The sequence below is a fragment of the Sarcophilus harrisii genome, chromosome 2 (genome assembly GCF_902635505.1).
Source record: "Sarcophilus harrisii chromosome 2, mSarHar1.11, whole genome shotgun sequence".
Lineage (NCBI taxonomy): Eukaryota > Metazoa > Chordata > Mammalia > Dasyuromorphia > Dasyuridae > Sarcophilus > Sarcophilus harrisii.
The window spans coordinates 139,252,049-139,273,311 of NC_045427.1; the positions used below are offsets into that span (position 1 = coordinate 139,252,049).

The window sequence follows — 21,263 nt, forward strand, 5'->3', positions numbered from 1 at the left end:
CACGACCATTATTATTTTTTTTCTTTTCTTTTTTAAACACTAAACTGGACAACCAACTTTGGTCGGGTTTGTGATTCAGCCAAAAAACAACCACCACCCGACACTTTGCTGAATTCAGTTAGGGGGTTCAGCAAATCAACACGCCTCCTTCCGAGTTTTGGCTCCCAGTGCGGGCAGGTTTGGGCTTAGGTTTCAGCGGGAGGGGCGGGAGGAGAGGGGGCCGAAGTCGTGCGTGCAGCGCATGTGCAGGAGGAACCGGGAACACCAGCACTTATTGAGCGCCCGCTGTGTACCCGGGAGCCCGAGCCGGGAGCTGCTTCGGGGGGAGGTGTGTACGAGCCGCCAACTGCGTGCGTGCGTGTCCGGAGGAGGAGGCGTGGGTCTCGCTCGCGCGGGGCGGGGAGGAGGTGGAGGAGGAGGGATAGGGAGCAGACAGGGGGAGGAGGAGGAGAGGGGTGGGTTGGGGGTGTGTCTCTCCTCCGCTCCCTTCCCGGGGCGGGAAATCCGGGCCGGGTTGTGGCCGCGGCCGCGTACGTGAGCACTGTGTCCCGGCGAAAGGCTGGCCAGGTGGGCGCGCACGGAGCCGAGGCGGGCGGGCTGCGCGGGGCCGGGCCGGCGGCGCTGGACGAGCGGGGCGAGCTGCGCGGTAACTTCCCACGCTCGGGGACCCGGGGAGTGGCGCGGGACGGCACAGGCCCGGCGTGGCCGGAGCAGAGGCAGACTGGGATAGGGGTCGGGACTGGGGTGGTTGCTGGGGGGGAGGGGGGGCGATGCGGCGGTGCCCCCGACAGGCGGAGAGGTGGGGGGGGGGGTGCCTGCCCCTCGCCTGCCGCCCGCTTCTCTCTCCTTTGGTCCCCGACACCGGCTTCCTCCTCCTCTCCAACTTTGCGCCCCTTTTCTCCCCCCTCCCCCGACGACTAGCGTTCAAGGGCGCCCCCGGCCCCCAGGCGCAGCGCTCGCTCCTCCCGCCCGCTGCTTCCAATCTCCACCCACCCTCGGGAGCCTGGCTCCTGGATGCCTCCCGCCGCCGGTCCCACCCTCCTCTCCCGCCCTTCCCTTCGCTCGGGGTCCCCTCCCCGCCCCCACTGTGCTCCCCCTCGGCCCTCCGCCGCGCTCCCCGCTAGCTCTGCACAGTTTCCTCCTTCCTCCCTGGCCCCTCGACTCTCGGCCCGGGCGGGGCGGGGGCGGGGGGGGGAGTTGCTAGAAGGGAGTTTGTGCGGTGCAAACAGCATTGGAACCATAGAATTCCCCTGCTCTCCCTTCTGGGGGGGATCACTCCGAGTTGGAGGTTTTTAACTCCTTCACCTTGGGCTTGGCTCTGAACGTGGGCAAGTGTGGGTGGGGGAGTGGGGTGTGTGTGCTGTGTGTCTTAGTGTTTTCCCTGCAGGACGAGGCAATTTGTAACAGCTAACTCCCGCTCCCAAAGGGGCTGATAGCATTTTGACCAAGCAGGCCGGTCCCATTCCCATGATATTAAGGCACCGAGGTTACAGTACTGCTTACCACTTTTCTGAAAATGAGCAAAAAGTCCATTCCTTCCGTCAGTCATCTGTAGATCCTGGGTAGAAAAAGCATTTATTAAGCACACTGTGCACAGAGAGACTCCTGAGAGCATACTCTGGGCAGAGTCCTGGGCTGGGGAAATGGAAGGCCTGGTTCCTATTGTCAAAGGAATTTACAATTCAAGATTCTGAATTAGGCAGCTTGGCTCCAATATTTATCGAGTGCCTACTATGTGCCAAGCCCTGTGGGGGTACCAAAAAAAGTATTAAAAACCTCAACCTCTACGTGAGTACACTATTTGAAGCAGACGAGGGAAACGGGGAGGGAACAGGTATTTATTAAGTGCACAGTCTGTGTCAGGCGCGGTGCTAAGGGCTTTATGGATAGTCTCCTGACAAGACCACTGCAAATGATGAATGCATAAATAACTTGAGGAAATAAAAAAAAGAGAGAGAGCTCATTGGAGTGAGTTTTATTTCCAGGAGGAGGTGAATTTTGAAAGATACACAAACTGGAAGAGCAAAATAATCTATGGAGGAGATGGTAAACAAATTTATTTATCAGCAAGCATTTATTAAGCACCTCCTCAGTGCCCAACTTGCATTAGGCTTGGAGGATACGATGAGAAAAATTAAAATATTTTCTTTCAGGGCATTTACCTTCTATTGGTGAAAGGACAGGTACATGTATTAAATAGAAAGTCATTGTGGTGGGGAAGCACCAGCAAACTGGGGGAGGAGATTAGGAAAGACCTCATGGTAAGAGTTGAAGAGCTATTCATTTATTTAACAAATGAGGGCTACAAAAGAAGTATTAAGGCATAGTTACAATACTTGAGGAGTTTATAATCTTATTGGGGAGACAATAAATGTAGTACCAATTAACATTAAAAGGCATTATAAAATTAAATGTTAAAACTATGTTACCAGAATGTGCAACAGCAGTTAAAGGAATGGATTGATTGTTATAGGTAAAAAATAGACACGTTATTGCCTCAGTTTTTCAGCAGTTAAGCAAAAATAAGTACCTAATATATACAGAATACTAGGCACTGGTGGGAGATATCAATATAAATAAGACAAGTTCCCACCCTTCTTGTAACTTATGGTTGAATAGGTGAATGTAACACCTACATATGTGATCTAGCCTTTTCCAGATTTAAATGTATAAAACTATAAACTAAACAACTAATGAAAAAATAGAATGTATTAAAAGGACATGAAACTTGGAGGAAGGTGAGAGGTAAACTAGGTCTTTAAGGATAAATGAGATTTCATTAGAGATAGGGAGGAGGTTGTTTTTTGGTGTGTTGGGTCTTGTGGAGGTGGAAATAAATATGACTACTTTGGGGCACAGTGAAGTGACCACCTTGGCTGTAACAGAGGATACCTGTTGAATAGGTACTTTGGGACTAATTTGAGAAGGTACTTGAATGCCAGACTGAAATTTTGAACTGTATAAGTCACAGTGAGCCATTGAAGGTTGTACAGTATATGGGACCAAATGTAAGAGGAATAAATAAGCATTTATATAGCAGCTACTATATGCTAGGTGTGCCTGAGTGCTTTACAAATATTATCTCATTGGATTCTTAAAATAATCCTGGGAGATAGGCAGTATTATTATCGCCATTTTACAGATGAGGAAACTGAGGCAGATAGGTTAAGTGATTTGCCCAGGGTCATACAGGTAGGAAGTATTTGAGGCTAGGTTTGAACTCATATCTTCCTGGTTCTAGTATTAGCTTTTGAACTCTGACTCATTTAAAGGAATTGTTTGTAGGATATTCCCCTGAAGGCTTCTGATTCCTCATTGTGGCTGGGCAATGACCTTGGGTTCTAGAAGGCATTGTCAGAGGACAAATTTTTCTGGATAGGACTCTTAATCTAGAAGGCATTCCCATTGACAGGCTGTATGCTTGTCACCCAAAGATCAGCCTTCTTTGGGGAGGCTTAGTATCAGTTGACAGTAGGAGAATGTAATTTTTAAAATCTATAACAAATCATGAGGTATTTATGGGGGCAAAAAGGGTTACCATCTGCCTTGTCTAATCTCCCTGCACTAGAAAAAGCATTGATCCTTGTATTGCTTTTAGGACCAATTTGAACAGCAAGATCTTGGAAACAACCAAGAAGGAAAGAGATTATTATAATATTCTGGGTATAAGATAATAAAGCCTTGGAGTAGGGTGAAGATTGTAGAAATGGAAAATTAAGGCAAGAGAGAAAGTGCTGACAATGAGTAAAAATTGGTTTCAAACCTGGGAGACTAGGAAGGTGGAGTTACTTTTGGAGGTAATGGGGAAATTAGGAAGGCATGTCTGTTTGGGGGAGGTATGATTGACTTGAATTTTAGAAGTTTCAGCTGTTTGGCAAAGCATTTACATGGAGGGAAGTTTTTATTAGGCACCAGGAGATGTCATCCTGGTGAGAAGACAGAACTGCAGATGTCAGTTTTTTGAGTGGCATTTAAACTACATGAGTAGATGATGAGCCCTTGAAAGGGAATATATGAGATGTATGGGATAGTACAGCCCAAGTCAGATTCATTAGGGCCAAATTTCAGCTTGCTTTTAGCTCCAATCCCAGGTTCAGTGTCAGCTCCCAAAGGATATACCTGGCTGAGACATGGAAGTGAGGCAAGAATAAGAAAGTTAAGTTGAAAAGGAGAGGAACCTAGAGTCAGGAAGCTCAGCAACTGCCTTGGGATTTGGGATTTCCTGAGAGAAAGTTGATTACATCGTTTGGAAGTAGATTGGCTTTAGGTGATCTTGGCTGAGTCCCTAACATCCCCAAATTCTTAATGCATGCTTGCAGTTCATTGACAATAGTTCCACTTGATCCTATCTTGGGAAGTAGAGTTAGGAGGTTTGGTCAAAGGCAAAAGTTGGTGGGGAGAAAAATAAGTAATATTCCATACAGTTTTTGTTCCTTTTAGTCTTTAATCCTGAAGTGTTTATTTTCTCAATGGGAAGATTGTTATATAGGTATATGTGTATGTGTTTATATATCTTTCATTATGTGTGTGTGTATATATATATATATATATATATATATATATACACATACATACACATTTATGATCTATGAGGGACATACTTTACTAAAGACCTACTGTAGTTAAGGAATCTAGAGTTCTTTGCTTTTTCTCCTTTTAAAGATTTGAGAATCCTTATATTGGACTGGGCACCCCACCCAGATTGAAGGGTTGGAAAAGGATCCTAAGTCTAGGAAACACTGTACTCTCCAGGGCTGGTGTCTTTCCTGTTCCACACTGTTTGCTTATGAACTGGGATTGGGGCGATCAGTGGCTTAAACACAGAGGGGGACTGTACTTCCTGTGGCCTGAGCTCTGCCAACCTTTCACTAGGTTGATTTAGTATTGCTTAGTTGCTTCCTTCAGTCTCAACTTGCAACATCTGAGAGTTGAGGGTTGTGGGGGGATGTTTAAGAAAAGATTGCGGAATAAAGATCAAGGACTTTTGCTGATCCTAACTTCGGCTGATTCTAAAATATCCAGGGTGCTAACGGCGTCACCACAATTGCGGAGTTGCAGGATGAGTAACATGCTATCCTGTTGTGGGGTTGGATATGAATTTGTGGCTACTAATCCTCTTGTCTTTCTGAAGACAAGGGCAGTGAATTGTCAAGTGAGAAGTACTTTATACAGTCATATGTTACTCAGTATTATGAAAAAAAGTATTACATGAATGGCAAGAAATATAAGTCCTACTGAATTACTCATTGTAAGAAATTTTCATTCCTGTTTGAGTGTCTGTTGCTATTCTTCCTGGGTGTTGTGAGAGAGGAAATATAAGAAAAGGGCCCTCCCCTCGATGAGTTTACATTCTGATTTGGGTTGTATCACACTCTGGGACTCAGTTTCCTCATCTGTAAAATGCACAGATTGGAGTGGATTGTTTCTAAGTTAAGGATTCAGTGATTGTACTGTAGAAGTTAAGGGAAAGGGTAGAGAGAACATTTTCAAGTTAAAGTCTTATAGAGGTGGTAAGATTTGAATTGATTCTCTGAAGAGTAGGTTTAAAGTCAGGGTTGGGTGTAGCATATATTTGAATCAAGAAATAGAGCTGAAATACTTGTAAATAGTAACAAGTAGCATTTATGTTAACCTTTAGTTTGCAAGTTTGCAAAGCAGTGTCCAGATGTTAACAGATTTAATCCTCAACAATAACCCTGGGAGGTAAGTATTAACACCCCCATTTTTCCAGAAGAGAAAACTGAGGTCGGTGGAAGTTATGACCTGCCCAGTCACACAGTAAGTGCCTGAGGATATTTTGACCCCCGATCTTCCTGATTCCAGGACCAGTGCCCTAACTACTGTACCCTCTAGCTGCCTTTCTGGGGAATGATGGGAAACAAAATTAGTATGATTGGTGAAAGCTGCATCACAGAAGGTCTTGAAGGCTAGGCCAAGCTTTATTTACTTCATCTGCTAGGAATGAGGAGAATATTAGAAGTTCTTTAGTGGTAAAGTAATTTTTTGAAAACTGGCTAGAGAGAAGAAGGAAAGGAAGAGAAAGGGGAGGAAAAAATGAGAGAGAGAAAGAGTGAAGAGAGAGGGAGAGAAAGAGAAAAAGAGAGAAGGAGGGAGAGAGAAAAAGAGGGAGGGAGGGAGAGAGAGAGTGTGATTGATTGATTGTGTAGGATTGATATGTTGTAATCAGATCAGTGGAACACTGAACCATTGGTTGAGATTTTTGTAATGTTTTTAGTTTGAAATTTTCATTCGAAGTGGTCATTCTAGGGGGATTTGATCAGCACTTTGTATTTTAAAGGTTGCCTCTTGGGTGCTGAAGTTACTCTGTCTTTCTTTCACATGTTCATAGAATGATTCTTGTTGTGCACCAACTCTGTGAGGTCGTTCAGTTGCTTGGTGTGTCCAGATTGCTTGGCATTAGATTCTCAGGAGTTATTCAGAAGGTATGAAATTCACCAACTCCTAACCCCCCTTCCAGCATGAAAAAAATGAAATCGGGAAAGATGATTATATGGCCATCTCTCTCTATATCCCCTAGGAACTGTTTCATTACAGGGTAAGTGAGGATTGAAGTCCTGCAAGGCAGACAAATATAATTACATAAAAATTCAGAGTTTCTTCAGGATATCTGATTCAACCCTAGGTTATTTCTGGTCAGGAAACCAGATTAATTTTGGTTTGTAATTAGGTTGGTTTAGAGTGGAACTGCTGTGGCTGTCTAGAGAATCAAAATCTTTTCCGTGGCTCTAGAATTGATGTCATCTTCCAGATGTTGTGATAGAGGCACATTGTTCATGCTGCCATTTGTAAGGCAGAAAAACTGAGGGTTTTAAAAATTGGATTTTTAAACATTTTCATGAGAATATCTTTTAAAAATTATTTAGTTAAAAATACCCCAGTAGTTATGAAGATGGGATATAAAGCTAGATCACTAGAAACTAACATGGGTACATTAAGAACAAATCAATGCTACACTAACTCATTTCTTCTAAAATTTATAAAGGACCTCATTAAATTGTTAGATTATGGAAAAGACATAATGGGTTTTGTTTTGAGCAAGGTATTTCACAAAATTGTAGTTTTAGTCATCAAGATGACTAAAATATATGTAGACTGATAGTATCTTTAGGTCAGGATCAGCATCTGTGCACTAGCCATGTAGAGTTTTGTTTTTTTTTTTTTTTTTTTTAAATGTGTATCTCTTTTAGTCTATCTGTGGCTATTTTAGTTAAACATGAATTAGTAGTTCTGCTCATTACATTAACAGGGAAATGAATTACTTTGAGCATTGGGTTGCCAATATATTAGGTAAGTAAAGTCTTAGGATTGGACTACTACCACCCTACCACCATTAGATTGTTGTACATGGGCCTCTTCTTAGTTGTTGGCCCTATTTACATGTGTTCCTCTCCCTTTTCCACCTTGGCTTCCTTCTTACTTTCATTCTCTCTTGTTCATATCTCATAGATGGATGCCTAGGTTCTCTCTGCTTTTCAAAGTGACAATTAGCTAATTTGATTACTTCATGGAGAAGGATCTATTACCTCTCCCAAATTCTTGATTAATTCCTGAGCAGCACATTCATATTATAACAAGGACCTTTTGGAGTCGATCAGTAATTGATTTGGCTTTATTGTCATATTAACTTGTATAAATTAAACAGAAAAATAAAAAGCTATAACTAGGTATAAATAAGATGGTAAAAAATTTTTTCTGGTGCTGTTTGGAAAAAATATAAAACATAATATGGCTTTTCAAAAAGACTTACTTTGGGGGAAGGCGGGGAGAGGCAGCTAGGTGGTGTAGTGGATAGAGCACCAACCCTGAAGTCAGGAGGAGCTGAGTTCAAATATGTCCTCAGACACTTAAATATGTCCTAGTTGTGTGACCCTGGGCAAGTCACTTAACCCCAATTGCCTTAGCAAAAAAAAAAAATTACTTTTGAAGAACAGTATAAACTCAAGTGAGTTGCTGATAGCTTTGTTAGGGGAATTCAAAACTTGTTTAATTCAGTAAGTTATACTCAAAAAATATTGATTAACAATTCTTTGTCAGGAGAGAGTGATGTTTCCCTATCAGAGTGTGACAGAATTCTTTATCTGCTCCTTTTTTGTTTGACAGTTTTATTATTGACTCCCTTAAAAAAAAGAAGAAGAAAAAGAAGAAGTTCTGCTTACCAGATTGGCAGTAGACAGAAGGTTGAAAGGGCTGCCTGATGACATATTAGAGGTAGTTGATATGATAGATGGCTGAATCAAGATGCAAAATGATCCCCGCAGAATGGAATGTTGGGTCGAAACCAACATGGAATTGAGCAGACCTAAATAGAATATATCTAGTTCATGTGGCACAAATCTGGGAGGTATGCTCATGTATAGATCACAGGAAATAATAGTTATATGGCACTATTATTTTGTTTAAACTACACCTGGTTTCTTGGGTTGAATTTTGAGATATACTTTTTAAGATGAAAATGCACAGAGTTCTGAGAAGAGTCATGAAGAAAGGATGGAAGAACTGGGAACGTTTAGAAGAAAAGGAGTTGGTAATTAACTTCAAGTACTTGGCAGGTTGTCTTGTAGAAGACAGCTCAGAATTGTAGGCTGTCAGGGCTGCAAGAGCTCTAGATATTGAGATTAGGATCAATGGGTGGGTTTTGACATAACTAAATTTCCTTTCAATGTAAGGAGGAAAAAGCTTAAAATATCATCAGAGAGATGAATAACTAGAAAAGAGAAGATTATGTAGTGAGAGACAAGATGACTGATGGAAGAACTTTAGTAATGGGGAGCCTACAACCTCCTTGGACAACCTGTTTCACTTTGGACAACTCTCGTTTTTAGGAAGTTTCTTACATTTTGGAAGGATGTTGATGAGTTTTTGAGAGTGTTCAAAGAAAGGCTACAAAGGTGGTGGAGGATCTTGAGTTCTTGCCAGATGAAGATCAGTTGAAAGAACTAAGAATTATAATTGCCTTCTATCCTGGAGAAATGAAGACCTGGAATAGTGTGATTGATAGCCATAGTAAAACATTAGAAGGACTGTTATTTGGAAAGCATGCATTAGGCCTACTCTGCTTGGCTCCCAGATTGAATCTAGGATTTAGAACTGGAATCTTAGGGGTCATATAATTCAATCCCTTCATTTTACATATGAGGAAACTGAGGCTCAGAAAGGTTTTGTTGATTTGTCCAGGTATCAGTAGTGGCAGCTGGTTCCAAGTCCATCATTATTTTTACCCTTGTCTCCAGATGTGAGCTAAACTAAGGTAAAGTACAACAGAACTACCACCTTTCACCATATATATCTTTGTAACAGATTTGAGTTAGCTTATTTGGCTGCTGTATCGCACAACAAATACAAGTACTTTATACCTTGAGTTACCTTACAAATGTCACTTCCTTGTTGAAATCCATCAGAATATATTGGAATGACTACTTTTGGTCTTGAAGTTGGGAAAGATTAGATTCAAGTCTTGCCTCCTGAAAGCATATTGCAGAAAAACTTACTAGGTTGGAATACAGTGGGGCAATTTCCTCTTTAGTCCTAGTGGGCCTCTTTGCCACTCTGTTTATAGCCTAAGGTCACATTAGGTTTTTTTGGCTCCTGTATATGCCACTGTTCACTCACATTAAACTTGTCATCCTCTCAAAACTTTCAGATCTTATCTAGCAAACTGATATCCAGTCAGACCTCTCCTTCTTGTATACAGGAAGTTGTCTTTTTGACAGGATAAGACTTCACTTTTATTCTTGATAAATTTCATTCTGCTAAATCTAGCCCAACATTCTAAATTGTCAGGATGTTTTTGGATCTTTGTGCTATCATCCAGTATGTTAGGTATATTTCCTAGGTTTGTTAAAGTGAAATGTGATAAAATATGCCTAGATCTTTATTCAAATTTTTTATTATGACAACAGAGAAACAATTATAGATCCCTGGGACAATCCACTAGAGCCTGTCCCATATTTCCCTTCCCTTAATCATTAAGGTTTGGTGATTCAGTTGCTTCCAAATCTATACAATTAGACAGGTAGACCATCATTGGGGTGGTGCTGTGGATAGAAGACTGGGCTGGAAAGCAAGAAGATTCATTTTCATGAGTTCAAGTCTGGCCTCAGACACTTACCAGTGTGACCTTGGGCAAATCACTTAAACCTGTTTACTTTAATTCCTCTTCTGTAAGATGAATTAGAGAAGGAAATGGCAAACTCCTCTAGTACCTTGTCAAGAAAACCCCAAATGAGGTCATGATGAATTGGATATGACTGAAAAACAACTGAACAGGTAGCTCACTATTTTCTGTGTTGTCTTCAAGGATATCATGAAACCTTTGTCATGTTTTGCTGTAATCTGGGTAAACTTTATCCTAGAGAGCAGCTGCTAGATGGCTCAGTGGACAGAATACTGGACCTTGAGACTGGAAGATGGAGTTCAGATTTGGTCTCAGACACTTAACACTGTGATTCTGGTCAAGCCACTTAATCTGTTTGCCTTGATTTCTTCAACTATAGGATGGGGACAATACTTAGAACATACTTCACAGGCTTGTTGTGAGAATCACATGAGATAATATTTGTAGAAGTGTTTGATACAGTGTCTAGCACATACTGTAGGCACTATGGAAAAGCTTATTTAAGTTTCTGATGTGGAAGCAGGAAGACCCATTCTAAACTTGCCTCTGATGCTTACTAGCTATGTGATCGTGGGTAGGACATTTATTTAACTTCTTTGAATTTCAGTATCCTCATCTGTAAAAAGGGAATAATATCAGTATCTTTAGCAGAGTTATTGGAAAGGTCAAATGAGATTATGTTTTTCCTCATCAAAAAAGAGACACAGTTAGGCTGGCATGATCTGTTCTTGATGAAGCCATCTTGTTTCTTTACCATTACAGTTTTCATTTCTAGATGTTTGCTAATTTAATAATTACATTCTAGGATTTTGCTAGAAATTAGATCCAGATTCATTGGCCTATAGTTTGTAGACTCCACTTTCTAACTTTAAAAAGAAACAAAAAACATGACATTTGTACTGCAGCACCTTATGTTTTTTGCATTATTCCAAAGGTCACTGACATTGTCTCAGCAAATGTATTTGTCAATTTTTTCCCCCTGTAAGTATCTTGGATTGTAGTTTGTCCTGCCTGGTCAATGAACTCATTACTGGCTAAATGCTTTCATATCACTTCACTTATCTTGGGTTTCAACTCCCTGTTAACCATTTTCTGCCCAATTCTTTCTAGTCTATTGGGAGCCAGAACTCATCAATTATATAATGGGAGTGGATAGCCTATAGTCAAAGGCTATATTTGCTATTTTATAACGTTACTAACTTAAAGTTGCACCAATACCTTCAGAACAGTCTATGTTTGATTTCTTAGGTGACATGTCATTTCTGCCTCCCTACTTTGTGTATAAGTGGTCCCGCATATCAGATATGTGCTCCTTCCTCCTATCAGTCGGATGGGATCCTTAGATTCCTTCGAAGCACACAGCACCGATGCCACCTGATGTAATCCACATGCATTCATTAATTGCTTACTATATGCCAGGCGTTGTACTGTAGATAGAAATACAAAAGTGAGAGTTCTGCCCTCAAGGAACTTACATTTTGTCTGGAGGTGGGGGCAATATATTTGGGAAAATATAAACAGAGACTTTATACAAAATAATTTGGAGGAAGAAAAGATAACAACTAGGTAAATCAGGAAAAGCCTGTTGAGAAACATGGTTCCAATGGGGGTACGCCTTGTGCAAAGATATCTTGTATGGGTTAGACTGTTTTGGCTGGGATGTCGAACATGAGCAAAAGTAATGCATAATCAATTGGGAAAGATAGGCTAGATTTTTGATTGTGAAGGGCTTTGAATGCCATTCCAGGGAGTTTGAGTTTTATCCCAGATGTAATAAGGAGCCTTTGGAATTTTTTGAGCAAGAGAATGATATAGATTAAACCCATGCTTTAGGAAAATCACATTAGCAACTTTGTATTGACTTGATTGAAGAAAGGAAAGCCTAGACGCAGAGAGATCACATAGGAGCCTCTTGTAATCATCTGAGTGGGAGGTGATGTGGAATTGAGGAATTGTTTGTGGAATGAATGAAAGGAAATGGCCAGACTTGGCAGCACTGATTGAGGCGGTAACAGTGACAGTAAATGACATTGGCGGTAACATTTGCCAGTTGGTTAGATGAAGGAGGCTTTCCCCCACATTTGTTAAAACTCTTTCTTGAAATTACTTTGTATCGCTTTCTATATACTTTGTTTTCATTAAACATATGATGTATCTTCTCTTCTTTTTACCAGAATATAAATCCTCTGAAGGCAGGGACAGCTTATTTGTTTGTTTGTTTGTTTATTTATTTATTTGTTGTGTTCCCTCTCTATAAAAGTATCTTACATAGAGATGTGCCTAGAAAATTGTTCATTGAATTCAGTTTGTCAATTCTTTCCCCTTAAATAAATGAGTTAGGTATTAGCATTTTGGGAAGAAATGAGGTTATTGTCAGTGCTGGTGAATTCTGATCTTATCTTTTGTCTAAATCAACAGTTCTCAAGCTTTTGGTCTCAGAACCCTTTTTAAAAAATTAATAGACATATCATTAGAACCTTTTGTTTACATGGGCGCTATATTTATTGATATTTACCATAACTGAAATTAAAATTATTCTTGTTATAAAAATAGTTTTGCCCCTACAAACCTCCTGGAAAGGGTCTTGGGCACTTATCCCTTGTTCTAGAGTCTTTTTGAGCACAAAAGGTATGCTTGGTTTCATTTTTAGAGACATTATTCCTATTAAATTGCTGTAAAAATATATATACATACATATTTATATATATGACTGAATGAAAAACAATATATTCAATCATGAATGCCTTTTTTGCAAATTTGTTTTTTTTTTTTTTTTTGTAAAATAGTTGAATAGGGAATTATTGGACCACTAGATATGGGCAAAGATAAAATATGGAGATAAAAAACTGCAAAGAAGAAAAGGTATAGAGAAACTCCGAGTAAAAATATTTCAAAAGAATGTTACCCTCTGTTTTTTCTTCTATGAAATACGGGAGTTGGACTTTGATGATCTCAGAAGTTTCTTCCAGCTTGAATATTCTGGGCTTCTTATTTAGACTATATCAGAAAATAAGATTGTCAATTGATTTGAATCATCAGTCTTTTTTATGTTTTCTTTCTTGACTGGTAGGACAATTTAATTAAATATAATCATCTTGCTTCATTTTAAATTTGGTTTACGCATATGATTTATATAAGCTCTTTCCTGACCTTTTTCTTGGTTGAACTTCAAATATGACCCTTAAAAAAAGACAGTGAGCTAGAGAAGACAAAGCACAGGGGAAGATATTATAGAGAGAAAGCCCTGTAAGGTAATGGAAGTGAAGGTTTGTCAAGTCTAAGCTGCAATTTGGGAAATGTTCAGGTTGATTTCTCAGCAAAATGTCTTTCTCTGTTTCTATCTCCTTCCCTTCTTCTTCTCTTTCTCCCCTTCTTCCCTCTTTTCTTCTTCCCTTTCTTCTTTCTTCCTTCCCTTTCTCTTCCCTTCTCTTTGCCCCCTCCCTTCCACCTCTTCCACTTGGAAACATACTGTACCGTACTGTAGTTAGCAACCTCAGGAATCAGAGCTTCATACTGAGTAAAATAATAATGGGAAAAGAGCTGTTGGGGGAAAGGAGTGAATTTTAGAAGTCACAGCTTTTAGAGAGAGATGGATTTATTTCAAGTTGAAGTGTATAAGGAATCAACAGGTATATCATGTCCTAGGATAAGCATTAAGAATCCTTGCTGTATTTTAGTTTGTCAGTGCTTTGCTGGAATGGACCCAGTGAATAAAGTGTGTTGTCTGCTATTGCTTGCTGAAAAAGAAAGCAAAAAGGGAGCAAGAAATAATAGAAACACATGGCAATTATTATCCATTGAAGGTCAGGAGACTATAAACTCTTTTTGACAGGAGTAATTAGATCTAGGGAGAATTTTTCATAGTGTAAAAATTCATAGACATACATCTCCTTTTTTTTTTTTTTAACTGAAAATGAATTGCTCTTGGTGTGCTGTTTTTAAATTCATTATATCCTCCATCCAATTTAATCTTATTGCCTATTTTTATGGTGACTGTCTCCATGGTACTCAAACTCTTTGCATAGCACAACAGAGATTTCACATATTGGATAGGACAGCTCAAAGTTCTCCTAGTTCCTGAAGGACAGTCTCTAAACATTCTATTAGAGTTATTCTGGATTTCTGTTAAGACTTTTTAATTATGTACTGCTTATAGATTTTTAAAAAATTCTTGGTCCTACACAACATTTCTTTAAGGCAGGTAGTCAGTTTTATTATTCTTAATCTTGTCTGGAGGAGATGAGGTCCTCTATGCTTAAAAATCTTAAAAATTTCTGTTTTTAATTCCCAATCTATGGTAATGTGCTACAAATGTTTGAGATTTGATGATAGCAAAATAATAGGTCTAGTGCTATGCAGCTTTTCAAAGCATTCATATACATTTCAGTTAAAGATTGCAGCTCTATGACAGACTGGTTGGGGGTATCATTATTATCATTTTACCATTTAGGGGAAACAAGACCTAGAGAGGCTAAGCGACTTTTTCAAAATTTAAAAAGGTAATGGCAGCTCAGGACTATAATCTAGCTTTTGTAACTCCAGATCCATTTTTGTTGTTATATACCTTTTATTATTATATACCAAATTGTCTTTATTGGGCCCTCTGAGCCTTCCAAACTCTTAGAATTAAGTGTGTTAGTCAGTTTGGATTGAGTATGTTGGGACCGAGAGTTGCTATAGAAGGTATATATGGACTTCTCAGAATGGCTAAAATGACAGGAAAAGATAATGATAAATATTTTAGGGGATGTGAGAAAACTGCGATACTAATACATTGTTGGTGGAGTTCTGAACTGATTCAACCATTCTGGAGAGCAATTTGAACTATCCCAAAGAGATCATAAAAAAGAGAAAAGGTCTCACATAGGCAGAAATATTTGTAGCAGCCCTTTTTGTAGTGGCAAGGAACTGGAAAGTTAGAAGATACCCATCATTTAGGGAAGGCAGAATAAGTTATGGTATATGAATGTAATAGAATATTGATCAGCAAGATGATTTCATAAAGGCTCTTGATGCTAATTGAAGTGAGTAGAACCAAGAGAACATTGTACATAGCAACAAGAAGATTATGTGGTGATCAAATCTGACGGACTTGGCCCTTTTCAGTGGCGAGGTGATTCAGGCCAATTCCAACAAACTTGTGATGGAGAGAGCCATCTGCATCCAGAGAGAGAACTGTGGGGATGGAGTGTGGATTGCAAGATAATATTTTCACCTTTTTTGTTGTTGTTTGCTTGTTTTTCTTTCTCATTTTTTTCTTTTTTGATCTGATTTTTCTTGTGAAACATGATAAATATGGAAATATGTATAGAAGAATTGCACATGTTTACTATATATTGGATTATTTGCTGTCTAAGGAGGTGTAAGAGGAAGGGAGGGAGAAAAAATTAGAACACAAGTTTTTGCAAAGGTGATGTTGAAAACTCCCTTTGCATGTATTTCGGAAAAAAAAAAAACTATTAAAAAAAGAAGGTATATATGAAATACTGGAAGAGTTGGAAGAACTCAAAAAGCATTGGAATATTCCTGTATGATTCCTGTGACACCCCTTTAACATTCTCTCTGTCTCTCTCTATATCTCTCTCTGTCTCTGTCTTTCTCTCTCTCTCTGCCTCCTCCTTGAACTAGCAATAAACTTCACAGTTTGCAGGGCTATAGGGCCAGGCATGTGATGTTGAAACAAGATCCTGTGTTTCAAAGCACAGGGTCGACTAGAACCAGATGTGTTCTCCATTGTTAACTCCTTGCCTCTTTGAATCATGGTGTCAGGTTATTGTACTCCCCCAAGCCCCTCCCAAAATAGAATAACCTAAGAAATCTTCTAAAAACAATACACTACTTCAACATCTCATTGTTTCTTTGGACAAGTTCTGCATTTTAATAATCTGGGCAAATCAAAAATATCAGAGTATACTCTGAGGGATTCTTTGACGTTGGTATGACTATGGAATGAAATGGAAGAAATATTTATGAAGCATCTATTACATTCAAGGTATTGTGATAATCTGTAAATATAAAAACCAAAATGATTCCTTTCCAAAAGAAATTTCAGTTCTGCTTAGAGGTATTATAGGAGGGGATTTATAGGAGAAGGGGATTTTGTGTGGCCAAGAACATAGGCACAGGTATATTTAGTATATGTTCAATGCATATTGAGACCTTCTTACTATAGCGTTTCATTCAGCCTCTGGGAGAGGTGGGTGGAAGTAGAGTGCTGTTACTGAAAAAGATTTTTCTGTGTGTCTTACAATTAACTCCATTGTCATGGCATGCCAGCTTTCTATAGGACTTTGGCCCCTGTCTTAGAGGGTGTGTAAAGGAAAAAAGCTGGACGGTTAAGCAGCCACCTGTAACTCTTAGTCTAGAAATTATGACACCCACTTTAATTTAAGTGGTTAGGGCTCCTAGGAAGTATGGTAAAGATTTTTACTATTTTGGGGAGCAGATTTTCCACATGGGTTATTTTATTAATTATTTGTTAAAAGGTTATGGTTCTTACCTCCTTTGTTTTTTCATTTCTTAGCATCATTAAAATTAAAGAAATATCAGAGCCTGAAGAGATCTTAGAGATCATTTCTGTATTTTATGGGAAGCAGAATAACATGTTATATTTCATATTTTTATCTTTTATCCCTGCTTTGGTGATGTTTGTACCTTGTCTTTGGAATTTGATGGATAATTTTTTGCTTACCTTATCAGTACTATTCATGATTTTATATTCATATCCTTTTCAGTATTCTATCTTTTCAGTCTGAAAAGCTCCAGACTTTTTAATCTGCCACATATAACAGTGTTCACCCTCACCTCTTTCCCATTTCTATTATAATTTCATTTGATTTTCCTAGCTCTATTATGCCTTTTTGGAAGAATTAAAACCACAAACAGAACCTTAAACATCCCCTCCAATACTTATTGTTTTCCTTTTCTGTCAGATTAGCAATTTGATGGGTATGAGATTATAACTCAGTTATTTTAATTGCATTTCTCTAATCAATTGTGAGTTAGCAATTTTTCATATAACTATAGCTTTAATTTCTTTAACTGAAAAATTATTTTTAATTTTTTGACTATCATTTGAAGAATGACATATTCTTAAAAATTTGATTCTGTTCTCTATATATTTGAGAAATGAGGCATTTCCCAGAGATACTTGCTATTAAAAAATTTCCCCTCACCTTTCTTCTATTTCTTCCAATCTTGGTTGCACTGTTTTTTTTTTTTGGCACTTTTAATATTTAATATAATCAAAATTATCCATTTTATATCTTGTAATGCTCTCTTTCTCTTATTTGGTTATAAATTCTTCTCCTCATTTCCAGGACTGAATATAAAATGCTGTTTGGCATTAACAATCAAACATAACCTGTCTCCTTTCTATCTTTACGGTCTTATATTTTTGCTCCCCATTTACCCTATGATCTAGCAACATTGCCTTCCTTGCAAGTAACACTGTCTCCCCACCCTAGACTTTTTCACTTGGCTGTTGCCCATTCCTGGAATGCTCTCTGCATCCTGGCTTTTCTGGTTTCCTTCAAGTTCTAGCTAAATTCATACCTCTATGAAAAGTCTTTCTCCTTTTCCTTACTGTCATTCCCTCTGTTGATTATTTCTAATTTTTCCTAAAGATATCATGTTGTCTCTCTCATTAAATTGTGAGCTCTTTGAGAGCAGGGATTATCTTTTGCCATTACTTGCACCCCCTCAGTGCTTAGCACAGTGCTTGGCACATAATAAGCACTTGGTGAATGCTTGTTTGACAGATTATTAGATAATCATCAGGTTGGCTACTGGAATTTTCCAACCATAACACTTCTTAAAAGACTGTTTCCAGAATCTTAGAGGGGTTTCAGCAGACTTTTGAAGTGTTTATTTTGCTTGATGATGTTTAGCATTTCGGTAGTCATTTTGCAAGCCCAGTGTAAGTAAGAAAAGGCAGATTTTCTCAGGAAACAGTTGACCATGATTCTTGGGTCTCAGCCTCTTGTCTTTCATTTTGTATCTATAAATAATTTGGGTTTTTAAGTCCTCATATATTTCTCTGTTGTTACTTCCCTGCCTGGTTTATTGTGAAATCTGGTTGGGCTCTGATTCTGCTACTGATAACAACTAGCTTTGTTAGTGTGAGCATTGTTAGTCTGAACCTCTAGTGTACAGTACTTCATTCACAATGTTGTTTGAGATTCAGATAAACATAAAATGCTGGTCTAATTGTCATAGAGACTGACCCATTGGTTTGGTGCTCCCTGGAGAAACTTTCTGTCTCCCCATAAAGTTAGAGATTTCATTGTGTATCCTTTCCTTTAGATTATTTATGGAGATGTTAAATAAGACTGGCCCTATCACCAATTTCTAGTTTAGACAAGTGCCCACTTATCTCCTGGTATTTGTTTCCTATCTCTTAAGTCAAATTCCTCTCATCAGAGAAAAGCCTTTCCTAGCTTGTCTCACTTTTTTTTTTTTTTAAATAAACTTGGTGTAGAAATTTATCAATAACTTGGAATGTCTATGGGATTTATATCCACTGACAACCTTTTGATTTATATGTGTATTTATGTCCTCAAAGAGCTCTACTGAATTGGGTATAATTCTTATAGAATTATATATTTCTATATAATTCTTATAGAAATTCTTATTGCCTTTCCCCAGTAGGTTCTAATCTTTATTTGTGTTCAATGATTCTATCCTTTAGGATAGATTCTGTTAGTTTTTTTGGTATGGAGGTAAAACTCAGTGGTTCACAATTATCTGAGTTGACATTTCTCCTCAGGCTGACTCCTTTCCTCCCCTCTTATAAATAAGGAGTCCATTTGCAATCTTGGGTCCTTTGGAATAGCAACAGATTGTGATACGTAATTATACACTTTCCCAGTTAGATCCTTAAGAGCTCCCAAGTGGAAGTTTTCTGGTCTCTAGTGGCATATCTACATTTATTTTGATCCCCAAATATTCGAGACTGAAACTATCATAGGTGCATAATTTTAGTGTGTGAAAGGGCCTGGAGATCATTTACTTGACAGAAGAAGAAACAGGCCTTACAAGGTAAAGTGATATACCTGTGGTTTCTTCACAGGTAGTAAGAGGCAGAAATAGGATTTGAACTCAAGCCTACCGACTTTAAATCTAGTCATCTTTCCACCACACCATGACAAAGAAAGATTCTAAGCTCTGAGGTTTGGAGAAGGGGCTGTTGAGTAGCTGTAAAGAATTGAGAATTTGTGCTCCTTTGGATATTGATCTTTGAGACTTAGCCCCAGTTACCTCATTTTAGTTCTATTTCTGAGTTGTAACAGATGAGTAGCAAAGATTAATCCTTTTACTTCTTTATCATTCTGCCCAATGATTGACGTATAGTGAGCAGCAAATAGTTAATGGAGAGAGAAAAGAGGAAAAAAAGGGATAATGGGCTCATGGAAATATCAAAATAGGTAAATCTGTTATAATATAGTACAATTATTTATTCCAAGAGTATTGCAGGAATTTGTTAGATTAATTTTCTCTTGTAAGGGTAAGTGACTTATTCTTTTCTTTTCAAGCCTTCTAAAGATGGGAGTTTTTTCCTCAGAATAAAAATTGCCTCTGAAATTTCCCTAGCACAAAATCTAATTTGTGATGTAATTGAATATGACTATTTGTTGTAATAATAGTGTTTTTCTACTTAAGAGGATACTTTGAAAAGAGAAATTATTAATATTCTCAGTAGAGACTAAGGCAGAAAATTTATTCAATCTCTGTCTCCTTCTTCAACTGTAAGGCGAGTATAGTTTTATTAAGGAATCCCATGCAGAGTGATCTCTAGAGTCTCTTTTGGCTCCTTGGTTTCTGCTTTACACATGAGTTTCCATGTTTTTTTCACTTGTACTTTGCAAATACGTTTCCTGACATACTTTGTGAGTTTGTCAGTTCTTTCTGTTTTTACCTTGCAATAACTTTTTTGTCTCTCCTAGTTGTCCATTCAAGGCATTGTTTGGAGATCGTAATTTTTTCTTAATAATTAAGCTACTCCTTTCCTTGCATCTTAAATAGTGTCTGGGTTTTTATGGGTTGTTGTTATCCTACTTTGATACCTTATTGTGGTGTAGGATGACCTTGTGTTCTTAAAGACCATACCACTGAAGCACAAACTCTGGCAGGTTCTGCCATCTGTGTTGGACAGGTTTCAAGTACAGTCTTGCCAACAGATTGAGTCTGTTATCCAAGTCCCAGCCTAGTTAAGTAGGATGAGGCTCATCACTGATAGGCTGGCTATTTGGTGACAAATTCTTTGACCATGGTAACCATTGAAACAAAGAAAAATACAAAATGGCCCTCAGTCCTGTATGACCCACTTTTGCTTCTGTGTTGATAATGGCTGAGTGGTGGGAAAGGGTATAGAAGGTGATAAGAATTAGGTTTTTATCCAGTTTACAAACAACTTTTTTTGGTTAATCTAAATTTGACTAAGTGGATATGGTAGCATTGAAGCAACTTAATCATATCAGTTTTGTCATTCTTACTATAAGTGGACCTAGAAGATAAACTGAAGTAACAACTAAATGGAAACATGATTAATCAATAGGTTTTTCTCAGAGAAATAAAAGAAGGATTTGTCATAATTAGTTTAATTGAGTATCCAGTAAGAACATGAAACATTTTCAAGTGATGCGTAATCACCTCTTATTGAAATACTCAAATGTTTGCAAAAGGACCATGAATCTATGAAAATAATCTCAGCTTATGTACCAGTATCTGTTGTAGAATATGAGGAACAGAAATTCTCAGAAGAGCTCACTAAGACCCTCTAAATGAAGTAGTTTTTGTTGACTTGAATACAAAAGTGGACACAAGGGGAAAATGGCAAAATGCATGATTGACATTTGGAGTAAGAAATGAAACCGGACAAGGTTTAAAAGTCTATACGGAAATCTTTTGCCTATAGGTCAAAAATATCTCCTTCAAGAAGAGAATTAGGATGGGAGCCTCTAGATATGACAAGTACCAAAAAATCCACCAAAATGAAATTGATTACCTTTTGAAAGATGAAAGAAAAATGGCTTATTACTGATATGATAGTAATTTACAACTGGTCTATTAAGTTAGACCATTGAATTGTTAGAGCAAAAATAAAAATAAATGTCAGATTAGAATTCAG

General features: G+C 38.4%; 1 protein-coding gene across 3 annotated transcripts in view; it reads left to right on the forward strand.

Annotated features, from left to right (window-relative positions):
• The first annotated feature begins 476 nt into the window (after window positions 1–476).
• Window positions 477–21,263, forward strand: part of ZNF395 (zinc finger protein 395) — a 70,966-nt gene continuing 50,179 nt past the window's right edge. For all 3 annotated transcript variants that reach the window (XM_031950935.1, XM_031950936.1, XM_031950937.1), the window contains exon 1: window positions 477–646. The gene's annotated coding sequence lies outside the window, so the exon portion shown is untranslated. The remainder of the gene's footprint in view (window positions 647–21,263) is intronic.